The sequence below is a fragment of the Ziziphus jujuba genome, chromosome 4, assembly GCF_031755915.1.
Source record: "Ziziphus jujuba cultivar Dongzao chromosome 4, ASM3175591v1".
NCBI classification, from domain to species: domain Eukaryota; kingdom Viridiplantae; phylum Streptophyta; class Magnoliopsida; order Rosales; family Rhamnaceae; genus Ziziphus; species Ziziphus jujuba.
In genome coordinates, this window is record NC_083382.1 from 20,293,207 (window position 1) to 20,311,649 (window position 18,443).

The window sequence follows — 18,443 nt, forward strand, 5'->3', positions numbered from 1 at the left end:
CATATGCAGCATTGAAATACAAGTTAATTCTAAATTACAACCGTACAATTTAACAACCATGAAATTTCAGCAAACTAATAAATAAAAATCTCGATCCAAAAAATATTTACATCATGAATTAGCCACCATTCATTGGTTAGAAGCCTAGCAAAAATATCTTTACCCATATAAAAAAGGTCCATATCCACCTCTGCTACACGATCACACATCTTCATATATTGGTCAAACTTTTTTGCAAGTTTAATGGGTACTGATCTGTATGTGTCAAACTTCAAAGTAGATGATGGTTAAGGTAAAATGCGAGTAGTAATAGTAGTTGTGGCTTTCCTATCACATCTCCCAATATATATTAAATGTTAAGCAACTGCTGCCTTTCTAGCATGTCTCTTGGTAGGAAACTTTGATAGAGACATTGTATTGATAATCTCAACACTTTTTCCTACATCACCTAAAACTGATGGATGCTACTGTCTATAACTCAGGTGGCATCATGTCCCAACTCTTCTTTCGTTTTCATCTTCTAACCTGACATCACTTTCAACTTCTGTTCTCATCCCATCTCCCAAGCCGAATCGAACTCATTACCACCTCTCTAATTGCCCAACTCCTCAAACGAGGGTTTGAACAATCATTGTATGGACCTTGGTTATCATTATCCTCCTAAATGAGTAAATAATAAACACAATTAGTTATAATAATAAACACATTTAATATAAAAATATATGAGTAAAAAATAAACGCAACTATTACCTAAACACGCACTCCATGGTGCTCTATTAACCTATCAAGTTTAGTCTCCAACCTTGCAAGCTCCATAAACATAGAGATTCTTAAGTCTTTAATGTCTTGGTGTACACTAGCCATTTTGCCTTCAAAGACAGTTAATATTTCTCTCAAAGGTACCTAAACAATCATTATTAATAAAGTTGAAAAATAACAAACAAAAAAAGTATGAATTTAAAGTATTTTTGGTACTTAAACAAAACAATATTCATTCATCGGTATAATAATTAAAAAAAAAACATTCATACAATTTATACAAAACTCATCATCGGATGACAGTTGCCATGGAGTCAGTGTATCAACACGATCATGGTCACCAACCCCCATAGCCAAGGACAAAGGATGAAATGCAGATGGTGTAGCATAATTACCATGATCACCATGGTTTGTAGGCATATCATTTATTTGCCTCCCTTTTTTCACCTTATCATTTTCTATAGAGACATGTTTTCATTTGATACTTTTTCCACTGGTCTTATGTGGAATAGCCCTTTTTTTTTTTTTTTTTAGCACTACTATCTTATGGTGGTGTCTTTCTGACAACAGGCTCAAAACCATATGAACTAGTGTCCTGATGTACATCCCAAGTAATTTTGCCAACATATGAGTGCTCATCTTCAGTTGCATCCAATACACCAACTACCATGTACTACAAAAGAAAAAATAAATAAATAAAATATTGATATTTGTACATATATGTGAATCAATAAAAGGTATCAAGGTTTGCACATTTCCATCCTCAATTTCTTATCAACCAAGTGAGGGACAAAATCAAAACATAAATTCTCTTACTACATATTATTTTCAGACAAAGAAAGGAGAAACAAACGATGCACAATTCGATCTTTATGAACGTGGTGGACATTGAAAAAAATGGCTTATCATCAAATGATTATTACATGGTGGACAATAAATTTTTATCACCAAATGTAGTACATCCCTAATACACTTCAATTTATTGCAATACAATACATGTGATTAAAAAACATAAAAGAGTTTATGAAAACACAAAGGAGTCTGTAAAGAATATTACTAAGCTAATGAAATATATATAAGTATTATTTTCTTGCAGGATGAAGAACTATAGATGCAACCTTTTCAAATCTTGGTACTTATGAAATATGCTAGTTGAGAATCAGAGGAAATAAAATATTCGACATCTTAATTCCAAAGGTTTCAACTAACAAAGGAATAGTCTCAAACCCCCATATCTATCAAACAATAAATAACTAAATAAATAAATAATTAAATATAAATTATTATCAAATAAACTTTAATATAGTCTTACAAACTTACCGTAAAAGCTAATGGAAAGCCATAAACACTATTTTTCTTTGACCTGTTAACTGCTCTAGACTCTTTGTTCTCATAAGCACTTTTTGGTAAGCTAATGCAGGTAGGTACGATAATGTGCCCCATGGATATTTGTTGAAGTATTCTAAATCATCAGTCATTTTCAAATTCTTATGGGGCGGGTAGCCATGCTTTCCTTACCAAGAAGCACTATCTCAAAGAAATACAATAAAGTCAACTTCAACCTACATTATCGCCTTCATCGTCATCTTTGCATTTTGAAGTCATGAAAGCTTAAAGTATATGGGAGTTTGTAACTTTCCACTTTCCTCCAAAATATGTGTCACTAATACACATAGGGTTTCTAACTCGCCTATTGTGTTCATAACCAAACTCTAAGCCTGTAATTAGTGCAAACTCTCTGAGAGTAAATCTAGCACCAAAACCTCCAAAACTAAACACCATAGCATCCTTGTTGTCATAAATACATTGCCTATATAACATGCTATTTACGATGTGGCCACTGTACTGTATCTCATTGACCTTCAAGAAGTGGCCAAAATAACTATCCTCGAACTTCTTTTTTTGAGCTAAAGTAAGCTTGAACTTAATATCTAACATAGCTTTCTAGAAAGTTTGACTTGTAATTCACTTGCATCCTAGATTCTTAGAGTCCCAAAACCTTCAAATAAATATTGGCTACTCTTCTGAATCCATTTATCAAAAAAACAAATACAATTAATTAATTGTAAGATATACTTAATTGTCAAACAAATTGAAAGGAAAGAAAATATATTAAATAGGAAAACAGAAAAATTTAGATAAAATTTTGCCAAAGGAATGGTATTTCAAAAGTTTAGGAAAAAATTCACGCTATAGAAAATGTTTATTCATCTGTTAGAAATGATTTTCCAACTAGAGGAAATTGATTTTCGATAGGAGGAAATTGTTTCTGACAGGAGGAAACTTTTTTCCGACAAGTGGAAAAATTTTCAGATGCTAGAAATGAGCTTGACAATGGCCTAAACGGTTTATGCAAAAATGAATTCTAATAAAAATGTTAAAAACACATTTTAGAACTAAAGCATGTTGTGGATTTAAGAGCTACAAGCTTTTTATAAGATGCAAACCTAAAAATGGGATTAAAAAAACCTAGTGTCATAAATATTATATGGTATATCCAATTATCCTCGTAATTCATCATGTCTCGTAAATATGCAAGGACAAAATATTTTTTAGGAAAAGATAACCAAAGGATGATCAAAACATGCTTTTGGCTAGCTAATTCTCTATATGATGAGCTCGAAACAAAATGAGGATGCATTCTTTGTTATTGGTATCCATATAATATAAATATATATATATATATAAAAGCAATATACATATTGCAATATTAATTTACATGCTCTTCTGAGCATAAAGAAAGGTGTAGTATTATTGATCATGTAAATTACAAGAGATAACGCATACAATTTATAATTTTTATATCAAACTATCGCTATCCCTATTTTGTGTTGACAATAAAATACTAATAAAAATGTAACATCCTCCATTATCAATATGCAACATCAAAGAAGCCTAAAAATTGATACATTAAAAAATTGAAAAATATTTTGTACATTATTGTACATTATATATTATTGAACATACCAACCATAGGTTTCATCCTTTTTTTAGTTTTATTTAGAATTTATATCACAAATAGCTATATTTTTATCCTAAAAAAAAAAGTTATATATGACATTGCTTCCCAAGGAACCTATGGTTCCAACAGTGCTCAAACATGATTCAACGCTTACGTTCAATTCAACGAAAAAACAGTTCCATATAAGATCTAATTTCACTTTCTCACTATACAAGACAAACATTGACATCACTTCATTTTTATATTGTTCATTTATAAACTAAGAAGAAAACTCACTTCCATGCCCAAAAGTTATGGACAAATGCCAACAATATGCACTGGACTTAACATATATTTTAACAAGAAGAAGATCAAATTTATATAAAAAAAAAAAAAAAAAACAACACTCCCTCATTCAGAAACTAAAGCAAACAGCACTGCTAAAGCAAAACAGCAAAGTTCTTAGAAATAACTAATAGTCCATATCATCATATCATCAGCATGGCTCGAATTGACTAAGGTTCAAAGATTAGCATTCTGAAAATTATCAACAGACTTATAATCCATATAATGCAAGCCAGATAATGGTTGAAAGATGAGCGAATTACATTAATACAGCATCAACTTGCATAATATTAGCTATTCTGTTTAGAGAAGCAACTTACATTAATGGGGAATAAACCACCAATGCTTTTGTGTGTGTGTGTGTGTGAGGTTGAAATACTTATTTCTGCAATTTTCTTTGCATTCACTTGTATTTTGGTCCAGATAAGTCAAATTTTTTTTTTTAAATTTGTTATTTTTCAACTTTTGGTCTGGCGAATGGCTTTTTTTTGGAAAAAAATCCCAAAATTAAACCCCTTTAAGGGCCATTTGGCAACCCCACATAGCCTTGTATAAGGCAACCATTGTTTGGCAAAATTTCTAAAAGTACAAATTTTGTAGTGCAAAAATCAAGATGCATATTGTGCAATGTGCACAGTATAATAGGTGTTGAGAAAGAGATGAGGATGCGGATTGGATAGGGGAACTGTAAAAATTGATTTTTCTAGTTTTTAGGCTTTTTATTTTTGACTTTGTTTTTGTTTTATTTTTTTGGTTGTATGACATAACTTTTATATTTTGTAAAATTTCATTTTTCAAATGTCAATAATTTTATATTGGACAGCGTTTTGTTTTTTGTTTTATATATATGTCATAAATATTATATATATGTATATATATATATATATTATGACTTTATATAAGCTAATTTTTTAAAAATTTTAATTTTGTATACATTTCGATATTCATGTCATTATTTATGAACAATAAGAAAAATTCAATTTAACATATTATGAATAAAGTAAATGGTAAATAATAATAAAATAAATCAGTTTTGTCTACTTTTCTTGCATATAATAAAATCCATTTGATATTTATAAAAAAATGTTTATATGTTTTTGTCCAAAACAAAATTTCTCCAAAGCAAAATTAGGCCTCTTTAGGCCGGTTTGGCACCCCCACACAACTTTTATAAGGCAACCCATGTTTGGCACAAATTTCTAAAAGTACAAATTTTTAGTGCAAAAATCAATGTGTGCAATGTGCACAATATAATAGGTGTTGAGGAAGGGTGGGAATGATGAGAATCTACTAGTATCCATACAACTGGCTATCTATTGAGGTGCTGATCCTATGTAACTGAAGACGGGACCAATCACATGAGAACAAGCTAAGAGATTTAAGGACAACATGGTTAGCTTCATACAAGGTGTTGTTAATTCTCAAGAGGGCATGGCAATACTCGAAGATCCAAAGCCCGTTTTATGCATCACAATTATAAAAGCAGAAATGGACCTGGTAAGTTGTTTTGTTGCATCTATGGATCTCGAACAACAAGGAATGAATTTTTGAGCTTATGAACTTGATTGAGCACTCCAAAGGGCCATAAAATCATGCCAAGACAGAATCAAAAGCATTCAAATCCAACATTTGTGCATGAAGCTTCATGTTGGCCGAAAAATTCCAATTTGGCGTTGACTTTGACTACTTTTGTTGATTAAGTAAGTTTGACTCATTTCAATCAAGAGAAACGAATGGAAATGAATATTAATCCTATTTGGCATCCTACATGTCCTATTTGAGCTGATTTGGAGCTAAACTAGCTTGTAATTGGATAAAGATAGCTTAGTCAGCAAACTAGTCAACTAGTTTCTAATTTAAACATTTGTCTTTTGTTTTAGGAAATAGTCTTTATTTTTATTTGTAATTATTTATTGTTGGACAAATTTCTTTAGGAAAGTTAGAATTTTATTATTCCAAGTGTAAATTAATCAATTTTTCATTCAAAATAAAGGAATTAATTAATCAAAATTAGAATAGAAAAGGAGGTTGAATTCAGCCACATTAAGGAAACCACTAAGGTGGCCGGTTTTTGACCTAATCCTTTAGGGTTTTGTTTTGTATCTTTGGCCTATTTAAAGACTTATTTTACAATAATATCCAGTACATTATTCATACAAAAAAAATATTTATGAGAAAGAATTTTCTTATTCTCTTTGAACACCTAAAACACTTAACAGAAATAAAGTGTTTTAGTTTGACTTATCAATAGGATATCCATCACCTATTGTGGCATCTTCATCATATACCAAGGTTTCTAATCACAAGTTGATTAGAGGTTAAGGTGACAATTAAAATCTGAACTTAATTTTTTATCCGGGACAATATAATATGGGTAAAATTTTATTTTATTTTTATTTTTTGGGTTTTTTATTTTAGACTTTTCTTTTTGCTTTATTTATTTATTTATTTATTTTTAGTTTATGTAACTTAACATTATACTTCTGAACATTTCATTTTTCAAATGCTAATATTTTTATACTGGCAAGCGTTTTGCTTTTTGTTTTAGGTATATGTCATAAATATTATGTATATGACGATTCTGCGTAGGTTAATTTTTTAAAACTTTTAATTTTACATGCATTTAGATATGTTATTATTTATAAACAATCAAAAGAATTCAATTTAATATATTATGAAAAATATAATTATTTAAGTAAATGGTATATAACAATAAAAGAAATCCGTTTTGTTTACTTTTCTTGCATATAATAAAATCCATTCTATAATTATAATAAATTATTTAAATATATTATTCTAAAATGTCTTAATAATCAATGTAATATCTGTTTAGATAATGTAATCATTTAAAAAAAATTAGAGGAAAAGTAGTAATTATCTTGATAAAGTTAATTTGTTAACAAAAAATTATAATATAATCTTGCACCAAATAATGTATAATATTAATACTATAAAATCCAATCCAATAAAATATAACTGAATTAACATAGTATAGTCCTGCACATAAAATGTGCCTTGATGATCAAACAGAAACTATCCCAAAGGGGTACCTTCATTTATTGACTGTAGGATCAAAAGGTATTAAAGTAAAAAGCTATTATAGCAGTTAGACGTATAATAGATGACAGGACCTGCTTCAGAAATCCTCTCAAGATCTCCTAGATGATCCCATCTAGTGAAATTGCCTTTGGTAATTCCCAATCAAATACCTAATGGGACCTTGCTTAAACCATGAACAAACAAATGCATGTAAATATTAAATAATATCTCAATATAAATATAGAGTCACAATAACATGCAAATCTACAACTATGTTCTATAACTATAGTGTGTCATACTATAGATTATAGCTACACATACATAATAGGGTAACTATTATGTCTAATATTTAGGTCTGAATATTCTAAAAGTATTTGCAAAATTTAGAAATACAATTGATGCGAATAATTGTAGAAAAATAAATATAACAGGAAAAGATAACTTTTGCTACTACTGTGGAAAATATGAAACAACGAGTAATGCGCGAGTTAGATTGTTGCTAACTGGTTGGACCTATGAGAATGAATTTAAAAACAAATAAAATATGAGATACAATATCTCAGTAAGTGACATAGAATAAGAGGAAAATAATATTTTCTTTCTATAATTCTTTCTCTCAAAACCTTTCAATTCCAATTTTTTGAAAGGTTCCCTATTTAAAAATCATTTTACAAAACCTAACATATGCTATAAATCAATATCATAAAACTGATGCTTAAATAGTAAAAATCAATTACCATTAAAATATAATAAAATGGATTAATCATAATATAAATATTAAGCATAAAATACTATAAACATAATTTCATAAAATAATTATAAAAATGCAATAAAACCATAAAATCATAAAATAGACAATGTGCTCATAAACGTAAACAATATACCATATGATATAGCTAATGCTGCCAAGTGAGGCATAACATCCTGGAACACTACAGTACAATAAAACCCACCTCACAAAACTTAGAGCCCTAAAGAAATCACAGCAATACAAACCTATGGAATGAACCTACCTCATGACCCTTAAGCTATGAAAAGTATCATGGCAATAATAAACATGTAGGATGAATCCAACCTTACAACCTCTAGCATACAAAGGGCATTGTGACAAACCTACATGCTATAATAATACTAAACCAAAATACTGGAATTATATGGTACATCAATTAGAAATAATAGTACAATATGCATAAAACAATATTTGCAATATCATACTTTTCCAAATAATATAATGCATGATTTCATATTCAAATCCAATTATTTATTTAAATATTACAAAAATTATAAATGATTATTTCATGCTAAAACATAAATATCACAGCAAAACATACATCACCTTAAACCATTTTTAAGCAATTAAAAATATAAAACATCTAAACGTGTTTAAAAATATATGATTTCAAATCCGCTTTCTCAAAGCCAATTATTTTCCAAAATGATTAAAACCTCAATTCAAATGTCAAGATATTTAAATAACATAATCCACAAGTTCATTATAAACACATTAGAGTTTGAAATGATTTAATATCTGGTTAAAAATTACATAAAATTATAACTGCCTGTTTGGCAGAGCTTTTTTTAGATTAAAAGTTCTATTTGAAGACCAAAAGCTCTTTTTTTAGAAAATAAATATGTTTGGCAAAAGTCAACAAGCACTTGTTGATAAAAAAAAAAATAAAGTAGTTTTTTTAAGCTGTTTTAAAGAGACCTAAATTTTATGTTTTTTTAGAAAAACTCTTTATTTTTTTAGTTTATATGGAAACTAATGAGCATTTAATACAGTTTTTTTAGTTTATATGGAAACTTATTGAGCATTTAATATAACTTTTTTTATTTATAGCCAAACACTATAATAGCTCTTTTTCAAAAAGATCTATTATACAAAGCTCAAGAGACTAAAATTCTATTTTCATCAGCTATACCAAACGAACCCTAACACATATACGTAAAAAGCAGATATTTCATGTGTATAAAATAAACATTTTAATCAAAGGATATATGTACAAAATCTCCAAACCATATATATTATACTACCATGTCCAAAACTATTTAAAAATATAACCACTCACAAATACCACTAATGCTTACCCTTGTTTTTCAGTAGTGTCACATCTAGGCTCAACATGGGCACCTGTAATATAATAATATATACCTCCACCTCCAGCAACTAAACCAAAGACATTGGTATGTGCCAAATCTCTTAAGATAATTTATACAATTATAAAATTATATAAATTTGACAATGAGTGGTCTAATTATATTGTGAACCTTTAGGATCTGGTACCCAAAATTGGTATTTTTCACCTAATAATCAATTTTACGAAATTGAACCTTCCAATTGGTCTTGTTAATATCTAATTAAACTAATCCTATTTAAAATTTCATCCAATTTGATCAATTTTTGTCCAAACACAGTCTATTTTCACCAGGTATTTAATTAATTGATCCAAAAATGGAAACACTATCAAATGACATCCAAAATTTATAAACTTTATATCAATGGAAAGCCTAAGAGATAATGAATATACTTATGTGCTTATCTCATTCAAAAGTGTCATCGGTTGTCGAAAAACTCATCAAAAAAGTCGACCAAATGTTTCATCAATGGATCTCTCAAACCATAAGTAATCTTGGCAAACGGAGCTTGAGAATGGATGCAGATGGTCCAAAAATTCTTTAGAATGGCTAAAAATGACCAACCTATTAAAACATCCCAAATTTACACTGCTAGCTTCAAGCGGCCAATTTTGATGCATCCATTAGCGATTTGGTCAGAATTTTTGCCAACTTGGTTACTTGGAGGTGGGCTTCCATGAACGGCTGACACATGTAGCTTGAGGGTGGTTGGAAAAATTAAAAAAAAAAAAAAGGCGATGACCCAATTTGTGCTTGAATGGGTTCAAATCGATCCAATATGGATCCATAGGTTTAGAGAGAGGTTTCTTAGATTTAAGGGATAAAATGGGTATTTTGAGATATGTTTACTATTAGGCATGTCTCCCAATGCTTATGTAGAGCCTTGGGTTATTAGCAGAAAATATTTAGGACTATTTTGAATACTCTGATATAAAACCGATGTTTAAAATTTTTCAAAATCATAACTTTTTATCCTTAGCTCAGAATTTCGAGTGCTACCAATTCATGAACTCGTATCAATGTGATTTATGCAATGGTATATTGGTCAAACCAAAACATTAATTATATAAAAAGTCAAATTTGAAACCCACAAATGGTCTAGTTGGTCAAACCTGGTCAAAGATTTAAAATTTCGACAGGATGTTACAATGGATGCATTGATGAGACACACCATCAATTACGCAACCTCAATTGACTATAAGAAAGGTAAATTCACTTAGAATAAAGGTCTTATTGCATTGTTGCCTCTTAAAGTATCGTCTTTGTAGCTTTTTGCTCCATGTACTATCAAATTTGCACATGTGCCCCATGCACTTTCAAAACCATGAAGCCATGCCCCAAATGATTACATCCACAAAAAAAAAAAAAAAAAAAGTTCATTAGATATCATGTGCTTATCACGTGAATTAGTTTGGCAATTTATTTGAGGAGCAAAATTGTCAACCCAATTGTAGGATGAAGTGGAGGGAAGTTTTCTACATGTTTTCACATATTTTAGTCACATATAGTAAAAATCACTATACTTAATGCAATTCCAGCTATTGCCTATCAAAATCACTAAATTGCTTTGGCTAATATTGAGATTGAATAAAACAAGGGTTATAACTTAAAAAAATAAAAATAAAACTTTGATAAATTGCTAATCGATCAAGTTGTTGTTGCAAACGGTGGTTAGAAAGAATGATGAAGTTCCAATGTATCAGAAGTTAACATTTTTTCCTTTTATCAAATTCGTGGGATACATTAGAAATAAGAATTGATTGTGGGGTAAGGGTGTAATTTTGTGGGGTTGTTAGATTAAATGGATTTTACTTTAAATTAAAAACTGATTGTGGGGTATGCATGTTGCTTTTTTACTTTTATACCTCGAATTTGTTACTTTGTGGTCGAAATAAGTGGTTCAATGTTGACAATGTGGGTTTGAAAGATCACTACCTCCTTTCTTTCTTTGTTTTCAAGATTGTTGACATATGCAATAGTTTATGTTGTTCTACATTTTCATTATTTTACGTTGCTTTTTGGATGGCCGTTAAGGAAATTGTCATTGTCTTTATCGGTTTTTCAAATATGTTTTCAATGCTTTGGATTTTTTTTTTCACTACTTCGGTTTATGTTAGATTGCTATGACTATTAAATGCTAATTTGGTTTGTTGTTAGTTTATTACATGGTTTCCATAAGAAGTATATGAATATTTCATTGTTTTGCTCTTTAACCTAGATTAAAACTTGTTATTTTAATTGACCTAAAGATAGAGTTGTCGATGTGTATGCTAAATATATGGATGGAGTTCACCAATTAGAATGGTATCCATCTAATTTAGAAGTGGATGTTGGTAATGGTGGAGATTTCAAGAAGGGTTCATCACATTTTAAAATGGAAGTAAATAGTGATAATGCTGTAAATGTTGGTGAGGGTTTAGATAGCTATAATTTAGAGCTTAATGATTTTTGCTTTAAAGCCCAAGAAGCCAACAAGTGTGATGTATTGAAACTAAGAACGTAAATGAAGAAAATAGCCCAACCTAATCTTGACCAAGCAATACCTATTACCTGATCTTGGCCCTTAAATAGAACCCCATAGTGACCATGATCACCAACGTGAGAGTCCAACTCGTACTATCTTTGAAATACAACAAACGCAACTTGAGCATGAGCTATCTTTTAAACTATTAAACTTCAAACTCAACCTGAGCATGATACCATCTCTAAAATTATTGAAACTGAAACTCATCCTGAGCATAATTCCATCTTTGAAATAGAACACCCTGACCTCCAATTGATCTACAATTGATACAGAGCAATAACATCTTAAGCATAACCTGATGAGTCTAGTGAGGATGATGATAATGATGACCTTGAATTTGTAGAGTCTGAGTGTGAGGATGTTATTAATATGATTTATCATTAGAATGTGGATGTGGAATTTGATGAGGATAATGCAGATAGGAATATGTTTGATGGTGGAAGTGATTATGATGATGATAAGGATGACCTTATGAGCCACTATGGCTCAGATGGTGGTGATGATATTAAGAAGAGATAAAATTCTCAAAAGTTTTAACCCTCAAACACACATGGAAAATATAATTTTCTATATTAGAATGCTATTTCGTAATGCCATGACTTTAGAATTACTATGAAGGAATATAGTATTAAGAACCATAGGAAATTGAAGTTTAAGAAAAATGATAAGGACAAAATTAAGTTTGTTTGCAATAATGAAGGATGTGATTGGTTGATATATGCTTCTGCCTTTAAGCCAAATTATAGTACATTGCAAGTGAACATTTAACAATATTCGCATTTGTAGGCTTCATTTGATAATTGAAGTATAAACTCATCTCGGTTATGCAAAAGGTATACTTCTAGATGTAGGGAATACCCAAATTGGAGTTAATAAGTCATCAAGGTAGCTGTCTATCGTGAGCATGTGAAAAAAAAAAGTTTTAAGCTGGCAATTTACAAAGCTAAAAAAAGGCCAATGATATGTTGAGGAAGTATAGTGGAGCAGTATAACAGGATGTGGGATTCATGTGAAGGGATTAAAAGATCAGACCGAGGGAGTTTATTATTTGTTAAATGTGATTCAATATATGGAAACAATCCTACCTTTCAGAGGATTTATATGTGTTTTGCAACCTAAAAAATAGAGACCTAAGAAAGCGTGCAAAACCATTGTTAGTCTTGATGGCCGCCACATTAAAGGTATATATCCATGGCAATTGTTATCTACTGTTTTGGTGTTAATGGAAACAACCAAAGATATCCAATTCCATGGGCAATGATAGAGATTGAGTCATAAGATACATAGTATTGGTTTTTGGAGAGGCTAATTGCAGATGTGGAGATTGTGAATACACACGGCTAGTCATTCATCACAGCTAAACAACAGGGTTTAATTCAAGTACTTAAGGATTTGGTACCTTACTTTGAGTAAAGACACCATGTGAGACATTTCTACAACAACTCCAAAGCATCATTAAAATGTCTTGCATTGAAACAGGCTATTTGGAGTGCAGGAAAAGCAACTGCAGTTTCAAGGTATACTAAAATTATTGGGTAAATTGTATCCCACTCCCCTTGGATTTAGGAAAGTTGTATTCCACTTCTTAAGGTTTTATAAAATTGTAACAGCCTCATGTGCCATTAGAATTTCTCCGTTAAACTTAACTAAACAAGGGTATTTATGTATTTTTACACATCTAATCATCTTTGAACATGTCAGACTTGATTAATTTTATTGAAATTATGTTTTTTATTAATCTTTCCTTTCGTATATATTTTATTATCATTATGAAAAATAAGCCAAAAAAAAAAAAAAAAGAAACCCTGTCATTCTCTCTCACTCTATCCCCATGGTTTTTCCTGATTATTTGGAGATGGGATGGGGATGAGGATTTACCAATCGAGGCAGGGCAATCCCATTCCCTGCAACACCATCCTTTTTTTTTTTTTTTGGTAATTGGTAAGGACTTTCCTTCCCCAAACCATTTATGAAATAATTTTTGTGTTTGTTTTTTGAGAAATTTATATACAAATAATCTACTTTGCTAATAAAGTGTTAAAAGTACAATAATATATATAATGGTCAAAATACATATAAATATTTGAAAAATATAATACAATAATCCAAAATTTCAAATACATAAATAAAAAATTTGTAAAAGTATACATATGATAAAGTCATACATTTATATTTATTTATTTAATAATTAGGTAAATTAAAAATATAAAAAAAATTTAAAGAAATAAATATATAAATTGGGCTGGGTATTTACTCCCCAGCTCCATCTCGACCCTGATTCGAGGCATAAAATTTTGCCCCGAGTCCATCTGCGATTTACTGGGAAAAAAGAGACGGTGCACTGCGATCTTCGAATTATACAGGCCAAATTGCCATTGTTACTTTCTTTCTCTCTCCATCTGTCTCTCTATCTTTCTCTCTCTTTCTTTCCCACATCCAAATCTATGATTATTTCATTTATATCAAACAAAGAAGAGTGAGACCCATAATTCCCAAAGCCAAGCTTGGCCTTGCCTTCTTTCGATTTTTAAATTGACTTTCGGTCTCGGATTTGCCTAAAATTGAAGGTGTGTCTTTATCATCTCTAATCTTCTCTCTCCCCCCGTTGGTAATACTGTAGATTTTTTGTTTGTTTTTTCTCGATTTTGGTTGAATTTTGGGACTAGTTGGCTTAAGTTCAAAACCCCTTCGCAGCGATTCATCTTCTATTCATCATCTTTCATATTTAGTTTCATACTTTGGCTTTTTGTTTTAGAATGAAAATGCATGTGCTTTTTTAGGTTTTGCTTTGTTTTTTGTTCTCCCTGCTTTGCTTATTTGATTTTGGAATTTTTATTGTTGATTTTTTGCTTTATTAGTGAAAATTGGGTTGGGTGTTCCATTGTCAATTTCGAACTCTTTTTTTAATTTTATTTTTGTAAATACGAAGATGATATATATATATATATATAGATATATACAAACTAGTTTTGATTGTGATTTTTAATTTTATTTATTGTTTTTTAATAGATCTACTTATGGTATAAGGAGATCAGGAAAAAGAAGAAGAAAAGATGAGAAGAAAGGAGAAAAAGAGGGAGAAAGAAGAAGAAAAATAGTGAAGGGTGTGAAAAGGAATTGTGTGAGAGAGAGAGAGAGAGAGAGAGAGAGAGTTTTAATTTAAGATTTTATATAAAAATTTAAAATTTTAATTTAAACTTATTCACCAAAAAAATTATTTAAATTATTGGTCAATTTTTTCTTTGGAAAAATATGATAATCTTCACTCATTAAAATAAATATATTTACTTAAATTATTAATATTTTTTTGGGAAAATTTTAATATTTTTCTTGCTACATGTACAAAAATGTATATTTTGTACTTTTGATTACTAATTGTTTTTTAGTAAATATTGTTTTATTTGTAAGTTATAATATTTGAAAATTCTAACAAGATGATTAACTTTTTAAAAGAATATTATTATATTAAGTACAAATATTATTCTATGATTTATTATATATTTAAAATATTATTACGTAAATTGGTTATTATGTAATTTTATTAAAATTGATGTTTAAAAGAGAGAGAAATAGAAAGATAGATGCAAGAAGGGCGAGAGAGAGAGAGAGAGAGAGAGAGAGAGAGAGAAACAGAAAAAGGAGAGAGAAACAAAGAAAGAGAGAATAGGGAGAGAAATAAAATAAAAAATAAAATTATTATCATATACATTGGTCACACATGAATTTTTTAAATAAAATAATAATGATAATGGTATTATTGAATTTTTATTTGTCACATAGGAAAGAGAGAGTATTTTGTTGGATGAAATTAGTTACCATAGGAGATTCCCGTAATTTCCCAAACCTAAAGGAGTTATTTTACATTATCCTAAATCATAGGGGGAGGGATCCCTACATTGTTTACTTTAAAAGTATATACTTGCTAAAATCATTATTTTTGTATCTCATCTGTACCATTTTTCATATGTAAATCATTTGTTTCAATACATTCTATGAAATTTTAATTTCAAATGTTCTAATGTTAATGTTTTACTACAAATTAATATTCTATCAATTTTCAAAGTTGCTTTTCTCATTGCCTTAGTATGGACAAGCATCAAGGTTAAGAAAACTTTGAAATAAGAAATTTAGTGGCATTTTAAAGCTATTAATACTTTGCAATGCTTTTGTTTTGAGAATTTTACATGTTTTTACTAAGTGACCATCTAAGATATTTGTATATGTGTGTATATATGTGTGCATGCATGTTCAATTCCGACTTAATAAGATAACTTTTTGCTATATGTTCTGAATAAAGAAAGAAATTATGATATCTATTTAACCTATTATTTGCCTTTCTAAGGTTTAAGGCTGAATTTGAAAGGTTGAAACAACTACCCACTAAAGCTCATCAATGGATGGCTAAGAAAAATCCAAGGCATTGGTAGAGGTCACACTTTAGAAACCTCCTAAAGTGTGATATGCTGTTAAAGCAATATGGGTGAAGCGTTTACTTGTGCAATCAAGATGCTAGGGACAAGCCTATCATAACTTTACTGGAACATCTACGAGAGTATATAATAGAGAGGATGCACTACAAGAAGACTGCAACAAGCAAATAGAATGTGAATGTTTGCCTTAGAATTTCACAGATTTTATAGGCTAATAAGATAGAGTCTAGAAATTGCATCATAACATGCTATGGAGACAGATAGTTTGAAATGAGGGTTGTTGATGGTATAAGATATGTGGTTGATCTAGATAGCAAGACTCGCTCTTGTAGGAAATAGAAACTATGTAGTATCCTTTGTCATCATGCGATATTTACCATATATACTATAGGAGGATTAGAGGTTAAAGAATTTGTTGATGAATGCCATAAGAAAGAAACTTACCTGAAAGTATACACACCAGTCATGTACCCAATGAATGGTCAAGAGTTATGATCTCCAATTGGTTTGCCATCTATTTAGTCACCTAATTAAGTGCCACAAGTAATCTGGAAGATTAAAAAAGTTTAAGACAAGAGAGCTAGGTGAAGTGCAATCTAACACCAAGGTTAAGGCCAAGATGAGGAGGTTTAACCTTACAATGAAATGTGGAAAATATGGTAGGTAAGATCATAATCAAAGAACTTATGGGAAAGGCAAAACAATCCCCCATTTGAAATGTTTATTTTGTCCAATTTAATAAGTTGAAATTTAAATTTTCCATTGTTTAACTTTAAAGCTATTCCATAACTTTTTTGTTATGTCAAAAGATTGGAGAGGCTACAAGAATTCCCTCAGTACACCTACGGACAGCTTCACATGTCAATAAACCTTCACCACCACGTTTTTCTACTTTAAAGTGAAACATCACTGTAGGAATACACCCACAGGCAGCACAAAGGCTGTAGTAATACCAAGCGGTGTAAAGGACAAAGAGACAACCAATCTAAGTTGGCAAATGAAACAATTTATGTTATAAAATGATGCTTTTTCTTGATTTTGGAACTATAATTTGAATCGTTATGTTATTTTTGATGTGAAATTCAAGGATATATATGTGCAGGTATATATATATATATTTATAACTTATTGCATGGTTAGTATGAACACCATAGGCCTTTTTTTTTGGAAAAAAATATATATTTTGGGAAGTTTTTACCTTTAAACTAGAGAACTTTCTAAAATAAGAATACTTAAGAGTCGCAATTTGTATGTTTTTAGTTCCTTTTGTGTAAGGATACTTATGACAAAAAAATCATAAATTTGAAAACCAATGTACGAATTTATACTTCTATTTTTCTGCGACCAATTTAAGTGCAAATTTGGTTTATTTGAAATCATCATAAGCTACTATTTTTCTATGATCAATTTAAATGCAAATTTGGTTTATTTGAAATCAATTATGTTGGTTAAAGAAACTAGATAGTGCAAGTTGATAATATTTTCCGGCTTGATGAAAGCTGCTGATATTTATTTTGTTGATTGAATGAACACAAGGCCTTTGGCATCAATGCTTACTACAATTGACAGTTTATGCCTAATGGAAATGACAATATTAAGCATGACACATTTTCAATGTAATGACAATAATGACAATATTAAAACTGTATAACCAATATTGATCCTTAATGACCTTAATAATAATAGTTTAGCCTTATAACTAAAAATCCTAACAATGCCATAAATACATGATAAACACATAACAATATTTGTAGCTTCCCATTATATTCAAAATATAAGTATATATGGTAGCTTCCCATTACAATACATATGTAATCATGTTTTCTAGCATCCCATATATAACAAACACAATACATTTATCTCTATTTTTCAAACTAAATTAGTAGCAACAACAATCTTGGCATTATCAAACCAAACTACAATTTTTATTTTTATTTTTATTTTATTTTTTTTGTCATACTCCAATTCATTGGTACGGTTAAACAAGCTTGGAATTATTTCCTCCCAAACTTTCACACATAGGTGGGTCATGCCATAGAAAGAAATTGCATCTATTGTCATACAATCTCTTTTTTCTTCTTCTTCTTCTTCTTCTTCTTCCATTGTCACCATTCTCAGCTTTCGGCAAAACATACAAACATAAATAAATATATGTATGAAGCAGTTGACACATCAATATTAGCTTATTTTTCCAACTTCATGTAGACTAATTAATTAAATCATCAATTATCAACAAATAGTGGCCAACATTAGCTTCAATCCCTTTTAA

At 29.8% G+C, this 18,443-nt stretch overlaps 1 long non-coding RNA gene across 1 annotated transcript; it reads left to right on the top strand.

Moving 5' to 3' along the window:
• The first annotated feature begins 13,981 nt into the window (after positions 1 to 13,981).
• LOC107434335 (uncharacterized) lies at positions 13,982 to 17,313 on the top strand. Its single transcript, XR_001582893.4, has 2 exons — positions 13,982 to 14,311; positions 16,087 to 17,313. It is a non-coding gene; the product is annotated as an uncharacterized LOC107434335 (long non-coding RNA).
• The last annotated feature ends 1,130 nt before the right edge of the window (positions 17,314 to 18,443 follow it).